The sequence below is a fragment of the Ranitomeya imitator genome, chromosome 2 (genome assembly GCF_032444005.1).
Source record: "Ranitomeya imitator isolate aRanImi1 chromosome 2, aRanImi1.pri, whole genome shotgun sequence".
Lineage (NCBI taxonomy): Eukaryota > Metazoa > Chordata > Amphibia > Anura > Dendrobatidae > Ranitomeya > Ranitomeya imitator.
The window spans coordinates 556,287,600-556,294,562 of NC_091283.1; positions in this window are offsets into that span (position 1 = coordinate 556,287,600).

Genomic DNA, 6,963 nt, shown 5'->3' on the forward strand with positions numbered 1-6,963 from the left:
TTTATCTTATGTTTCTTGTTCAAAGGTGGTCGCTTTGCAGCCTTCCTTACCTTGGCCATGTCACTGACTATCGCACACCTTGTGCTTTTAGTTACTCCTGTAACGTTGCAGCTCTGAAATATGGCAAAACTGGTGGCAAATGGCATCTTGGCAGCTTCACGCTTGATTTTCCTCAATTCATGGGCAATTGTTTTACACCTTTTTTGCCCAACACGCTTCTTGCGACCCTGTTGGCTATTTGCCATGAAACGCTTGATTGTTCGGTGATCACGCTTCAAAAGCTTGGCAATTTCAAGACTGCTGCATCCGTCTGCAAGACATCTCACAATTTTGGACTTTTCAGAGCCCGTCAAATCTCTCTTCTGACCCATTTTGCCAAAGGAAAGGAAGTTGCCTAATAATTAAGCACACCTTATATAGGGTTTTGATGTCATTAGACAACACCCCTCCTCATTACAGAGATGCACATCACCCGATTTACTTAGTTGGTAGTTGGCTCTCAAGCCTGAACAGCTTGGAGTAGGACAACATGTATAAAAATATAATGTGATCAAAATACAACTTGCCTAATAATTCTGCATACAGTGTATGTATCTATCTATATAATCATCTAAGGGTCACTTCCGTCTGTTTGTCTGTCTGTAACGAAAACTCTGCATCGCTGATCAGCGACGGGCACAGTCCGGCCGCAAATTTTCCCCTTCCTACTCTCCGTCAGTGCCCCCTCCATACTCCCCTCCAGTCAGCGCTCACACAGGGTTAATGGCTGCGTTACACCGCGTTATGCCGCGGTGTAATGCAGTCCGTTAATGCTGCTATTAACCCTGTGTGACCAGTGTAACGGGGAAAACCGTGCTGAGGTACCTCTTTCAGTACCACACCGTGTTTCAGGAGGTCCACTTTGCTTTGGCTGGAGTCTGAATGAAGGACGATGGCTGGAACTGCTTGGTTACATGGGCGCATATAAAATCTCACTGCTTCTCCACGTATTTGCAGTCTGACAACACTTTATTCACAGGACACAGAATATATCACACAGATAAAGAGGGCAGACCAATAGAAAAGCAGCAGGCCAGACATATATTACAATAGCCGCAGGGGGCCGGAGCCTGACGATATTTACTGTGGGAATTACAAAGGTGGGGGGAGGACAGAAGGGGGATATCTTGTCCCCTCTGCCCAGGAGCGCAGCATGTCGGCTGATGCATCTCACATGGAACCTATTATACATACATATAACTCAACATATTCTGGGTGCTGTGGGGTTCCGTAACACGTAACAACCAACGTTTTTCTATTGATGCTGCCTATGCAGCATCAATAGTAAAAAAAATCTTATGTTAAAAATAATCAAAAAAATAAAAAATCTTTATATATTCACCTTCCAGCGCCTTTCCCGCTCCTCGCGACGCTTGGGCCCATGCATTGCGGTCTCGCGAGATAATGACGTGCAGTCTCGTGAGACTGTTACGTCATCATCTCGCATGACTGGAACGCCCCCAGACGCAGGGCCGCGGGTTACTCGGTACCGGTCCTCTCAGTCTCAGTTCTGGGGTTGTCACGGTGGCTGGACCCGGTCCGTGACCCTGCTAAGGGGCGTCCAATGAAAGGTGATACGAGTTTGTCAAGGTTTTGTGACGCCACCTGTGGTATTCGGTCAGGATGACCGACGCTGCTTGGGGCCCACTGGGGTGATGTGATGGCAGCTAGAAGGTAAACCTTCCCACAGGTGAAGTGAGTCCCCAGGGCTTCCCAGTAAGGTGGATGGTGATGGTGTGAGGTGCAGACAATAACGAGGACACAGGGTTGCAGTCTCTTTACCTCTTTACTGGTGACTTCAGGATCCTCAATCCAGAGCACAGTTAACAGGGCTGTCTGAGACCGGCCGGTCCGATGGCACATCCAGAGTTCCCTTTGCAGGTGGAAATCGTGGCCTACTACTAGCGACTGTGTGTTGTAGTGCTTCCCTGCTGAGCATTCGGGATAGTCCTCACAACTTCTGTTCTCGTTCTTTCTCGTTCTTTCTAGTTCTTTCTCGTTCTTTCTATTCTCCGTCCCCCAGGTTTGTTATGGCTAGGATGCACCCGTTTGACGGGAAGGCTCGGAGCTCTTCCGGGACCCTAGAGACGCCCCTCTCCACGCGTTGCCCCCTATGTCTGCTTAGGTGATGTAAGGTAGACATCCAACCTATAATTAACTGTCCTGCGGTATTTGAAGTAAGGCATAAAGTCAGTTACTTCCTCGGTGTTCCGGGCCCTGGCTACGCGCCTCAGTAGGATGTTGCCGTTCTCCGGGCACGACTCCTACTGGCTCTCCTTTGTGCTTTGATCTCGTTTCTCACTGTCCACAATATCCTTCGCTTCGTGTCCTTTCTTTGGATGCCGCCGCAGATAGCGCAGGCACGGCTCCGTAACGTTCTATCCTTGTCGCTAGGTACCTGCCAGGTTCCCACGCCTGACAGGGACCCCCCTGAATCTTCCCCCCCGCAACACCCCCTGCCACGGGATGTTGCCTGAACAAAACCCAGTCAGCTTCTGCCTAACTTTCTATCCAACCCCTAGTTTTACCAGTGTGAGGAGTGGCCTAATAAATAAAACCTTTTGCTCCCCCTAGTGGCCGGAGTGTGAAGTGTAATGTGTGCTGGTGATACCTGGTCAGATGAACTCCTTTAGTGCCATCAGATATACAGTTAGGGCCAGAAATATTTGGACAGTGACACAATTTTCGCGAGTTGGGCTCTGCATGCCACCACATTGGATTTGAAATGAAACCTCTACAACAGAATTCAAGTGCAGATTGTAACGTTTAATTTGAAGGGTTGAACAAAAATATCTAATAGAAAATGTAGGAATTGTACACATTTCTTTACAAACACTCCACATTTTAGGAGGTCAAAAGTAATTGGACAAATAAACATAACCCAAACAAAATATTTTTATTTTCAATATTTTGTTGCAAATCCTTTGGAGGCAATCACTGCCTTAAGTCTGGAACCCATGGACATCACCAAACGCTGGGTTTCCTCCTTCTTAATGCTTTGCCAGACCTTTACAGCCGCAGCCTTCAGGTCTTGCTTGTTTGTGGGTCTTTCCGTCTTAAGTCTGGATTTGAGCAAGTGAAATGCATGCTCAATTGGGTTTAGATCTGGAGATTGACTTGGCCATTGCAGAATGTTCCACTTTTTGGCACTCATGAACTCCTGGGTAGCTTTGGATGTATGCTTGGGGTCATTGTCCATCTGTACTATGAAGCGCTGTCCAATCAACTTTGCAGCATTTGGCTGAATCTGGGCTGAAAGTATATCCCGGTACACTTCAGAATTCATCCGGCTACTCTTGTCTGCTCTTATGTCATCAATAAACACTAGTGACCCAGTGCCATTGAAAGCCATGCATGCCCATGCCATCACGTTGCCTCCACCATGTTTTACAGAGGATGTGGTGTGCCTTGGATCATGTGCCGTTCCCTTTCTTCTCCAAACTTTTTTCTTCCCATCATTCTGGTACAGGTTGATCTTTGTCTCATCTGTCCATAGAATACTTTTCCAGAACTGAGCTGGCTTCTTGAGGTGTTTTTCTGCAAATTTAACTCTGGCCTGTCTATTTTTGGTATTGATGAATGGTTTGCATCTAGATGTGAACCCTTTGTATTTACTGTCATGGAGTCTTCTCTTTACTGTTGACTTAGAGACAGATACACCTACTTCACTGAGAGTGTTCTGGACTTCAGTTGATGTTGTGAACAGGTTCTTCTTCACCAAATTAAGTATGCGGCGATCATCCACCACTGTTGTCATCCGTGGATGCCCAGGCCTTTTTGAGTTCCCAAGCTCACCAGTCAATTCCTTTTTTCTCAGAATGTACCCAACTGTTGATTTTGCTACTCCAAGCATGCCTGCTATATCTCTGATGGATTTTTTCTTTTTTTTCAGCCTCAGGATGTTCTGCTTCACCTCAATTGAGAGTTCCTTTGACCGCATGTTGTCTGCTCACAGCAACCGCTTCCAAATGCAAAACCACACACCTGTAATCCACCCCTGACCTTTTAACTACTTCATTGATTACAGGTTAACGAGGGAGACGCCTTCAGAGTTAATTGCAGCCCTTAGAGTCCATTGTCCAATTACTTTTGGTCCCTTGAAAAAGAGGACGCTATGCATTACAGAGCTATGATTCCTAAACCCTTTCTCCGATTTGGATGTGGAAACTATCATATTGCAGCTGGGAGTGTGCACTTTCAGCCCATATTATATATATAATTGTATTTCTGAACATGTTTTTGTAAACAGCTAAAATAACAAAACTTGTGTCACTGTCCAAATATTTCTGGCCCTAACTGTACTACGTGGCTGTGTTATATACTACATGGCTGTGTTACATACTACGTCGGCTGTTTTATATACTATGTGGGCTGTGCTATATACTACGTGGGCTATGTTATATACTGCGTGGGCTGTGTTATATACTGCGTGGGCTGTGCTATAAACTACGTGGGCTGTGTTATATACTAAGTAGCCTGCGGTATATACTGCGTGGGCTGTGCTATACAGTACGTGGGCTATGTTATACACTGCGTGGGCTGTGCTATATACTGCGTGGGCTGTGATATATACTACGTGGGCTGTTAGATGCTACGTGGCTGTGCTATATACTACGTGGCCTGTGCTATATGCTACGTGGCTGTGCTATATGCTACGTGGGCTGTGTTATATGTTACGTGGGCTGTGTTATATTCTACGTGGGCTGTGGTATATTTCTCTGCTGTATCTGTGCATCATGAATTGTGGTATGTGTTAAAGAGGGGGGCCCTCAAAAACCTGCAGCAGGCCCTGGCTTCACTGATTGTTCGGCCGGGCGTGACCAATCAGCGACAGGTGCATTCTGGCTGTGAATTGGCGTGGAATTTCAACCACGCTTCGCTATTTGGTCGTGCCCCGGCCAGCCAAATCCTGTATCTAAATTGCATTTTTCTGAAAACTTCATAAAAAAACTACATACATATTCTAGAACTAGCTGTTTTGCAGCCAGCTAACGCTCGGCACGCTCATTGCTATCTAATTAACACTGCTGGTGATTAAACTAAAGTAAATAATGACAACATTCAATAGCGCTTACGCAGGTGGTAAATTAACTTAAAATGAAGTTAATAACAATAATAATCATTACAAATCTGAATAATACTAAAAATACATTTTATTCACAGTGTAAAACAAAAACAAACTGGATTCAGTAAGATGTGCGTTTTTTATTCATTCCAGCTTTTAAACAAATTTGATAACGAAACATAAATTAAGTTAAAATTTCTCTGTAAACACATTTAAATGTATAGTTATTTTCAAAGATCTTTCCTTGACTTCTACCAGGTACAATTTAAAGTGTGGGGACGGGATTGTGTGTGGTAATGTGGTGGGGGGCGGGATTATGTGTGGTGATGTGGTGGGGGGCGGGATTGTGTGTGGTGATGTGGTGCACGGGGATTATGTGTGGTAATGTGGTGGGGGGCGGGATTTAGTGTGGTGATGGGGTGGGGGGCGGGACTGTGTGTGGTGATGTGATGCACGGGGATTATGTGTGGTAATGTGGTAGGGGGCGGGATTATGTGTGGTGATGGGGTGGGGGCGGGATTGTGTGTGGTGATGGGGTGGGGGGCGGGATTATGTGTGGTGATGTGTTGGGGGGGTGGGATTGTGTGTAGTGATAGGGTGGGGGGCGAAATTATGTGTGGTGATGTGGTGGGGCGGAGCTACTGTGCAGGAGGCGGGATTAGCGAGAGTGATGTGGGGGGCAGGATTATGTGTGGCAATGTGGTGGGGGGGTGGAATTATGTGTGGTAATATGGTGGGGGGCGGGATTATGTGTGGTAATGTGCTGGGGGGCGGGATTATGTGGTGAAGGGGTGGGGGGCGGGATTATGTGTAGTGATGGAGTGGGGGGGCGGTATTGTGTGTGGTGATGGGGTGGGGGGCGGGATTGTGTGTGGTGATGGGGTTGGGATTGTGTGTGGTGATGGGGTGGGGGGGCGGAATTGTGTGGTGATGTGTTGAGGGGCGGGATTATGTGGTGGGGGATTATGTGTGGTAATGTGGTGGGGGGGCGGTATTATGTGTGGTGATGTGGTGTGGGGCGGGATTATGTGTGTAATGTGGTAGGGGGGCAGGATTATGTGTGGTAATGATGTGGGGGGCAGGATTATGTGTGGTAATGTGGTGGGGGGGCAGGATTATGTGTGGTAATGTGGTGGGGGGGCAGGATTATGTGTGGTAATGTGGTGGGGGGACGGGATTATGTGTGGTAATATGGTGGGGGCAGGATTATCTGTGGTAATTTGTTGGGGGCGGGATTATGTGTGGTAATGTGGTGGGGGGCGGGTTTGTGTGGTAATGAGGTGGGGGGCGGGATTATGCGTGGTGATGGGGTGGGGGGCAGGATTATGCGTGGCGATGTGGTGGGGGGCAGGATTATGTGTTAATGGGGTGGGAGGTTGTTATTATGTGTGGTGATGTGTTGGGGGGCGGGATTATGTGTGGTGATGAGGTGGGGGCAGGATTGTGTGTGGTGATGGGGTGGGGAGGCGGAATTATGTGTGGTGATGTGTTGAGGGGCGGGGTGATGTGGTGGGGGCGGGATTATGTGTGGTGATGTGGTGGGGGGTGGGATTATGTGTGGTAATGTGGTGGGGGGCGGGATTATCTGTGGTAATGGGGTGGGGGGCGGGATGATGTGTGGTGATGTGTTGGTGGGCGGGATTATGTGTGATGATGGGGTGGGGGGCAGGATTGAGTGTGGTGATGGGGTGGGGGGCAGAATTATGTGTGGTGATGTGGTAGGGGCAGAGCTACTGTGCAGGATTAGCGAGTTTGATGTGGGGGCGGGATTATGTGTGGTGATGTGGTGGGGGCAGGATTATGTGTGGTAATGTGGTGGGGGGCGGGATAATCTGTGGTAATGTGTGGGGGGCGGGATT